Here is a 1,146-nt window from a genome sequence, read left to right on the forward strand (position 1 = left end):
GAATTACTACTATTTTCTCCATCACTTTTTTAGGCCTGGCTAGGCAATCAACAAAACAACTCAAGCCTTCTTTTGTAGTGTTTGCTGATTTCCATGGTGTTAATACTCTCACCATGGCCCCTTGCTGCTACCAACATGATGTCCTTGATTACAGAATCGAGAAGAAATGCACAGTACCACATTATTAATTTTTACTATACATATAAACATAAATAACTTCAAGAGCACAGATAATAATTACAGAGTAAAATAATTAAGAAGTGATAAATTGCTGGTATTTTTTTTCCTATATTTTTTATTTATTTATCTATCTATTTATTTATTTATTTATTTATGTTTTTTAGGTGAGGCAACATGTGGTTGACCTCACAGATTGCAAGGACCTTGTCAGCTTACAATCCCTTTTTTTTTTTTTTTTTATGTCTACAGCTGGTCTTCCTGGGTGGTCTCCCATCCAAGTACTAATGAGGTCTGACCCTGCTTAGCTTCCGAGATCAGACAGGATCAGGTTTGTTCAGGGTAGCATGACCGTAGATTTTTTCCTATATTTTTAATATAATTCATTTCATTGTAAGTTTATATAACTTACTTTTAAATTATGGTTTTCACAGCTGGTTTGCAAAATTTCTGAAAATTCAACAACCAACTCTCAGGGGACAGAGCAGACTCCATCCAGCACATCACTAGTCCGGTCATGACCTAAATATGCAAAATACTAACATGCAATCCACTAGTATCCTTCGATATATAAGCATATGCGAGCTTTAGAAACTTCAGTGAACTGGGCGATATAGAAGAAAACAAGGCCAACAAAAAAAAATTACGCAGAATATCTATAGCAACCAAAAAATACTGGGATATAGAGCAATGAGTTTGTCAAAAGGGTTGTTGCATTGAAAGTTCTATAATTAAGACATCTGGTTACATATCCAGTTAATATCTATTCTTCTTATAGATGAGACTGCCAACTGTCTATCCAATATCCATCCTCCCCTTCCTTCCTACTAAAAGAACACTGTTATTCGGAGCAGCCACGTACCCAATTAAGAAATTGTACTTTCCAGCCTCTTTTGCAGCTAGGAATAGCCATGTGACAGTTGAGCCAATGAAAAGTAGAAGCCACTTGGCAGGACTTCCAAGCTCTCC

At 36.0% G+C, this 1,146-nt stretch overlaps 1 pseudogene; it reads right to left on the minus strand.

Moving 5' to 3' along the window:
• Positions 1-420: 420 nt before the first annotated feature.
• Positions 421-536, minus strand: LOC118600924 (annotated as a pseudogene).
• Positions 537-1,146: the final 610 nt, after the last annotated feature.

The sequence above is a fragment of the Rousettus aegyptiacus genome, unplaced genomic scaffold, assembly GCF_014176215.1.
Source record: "Rousettus aegyptiacus isolate mRouAeg1 unplaced genomic scaffold, mRouAeg1.p scaffold_m13_p_3, whole genome shotgun sequence".
NCBI lineage: Eukaryota > Metazoa > Chordata > Mammalia > Chiroptera > Pteropodidae > Rousettus > Rousettus aegyptiacus.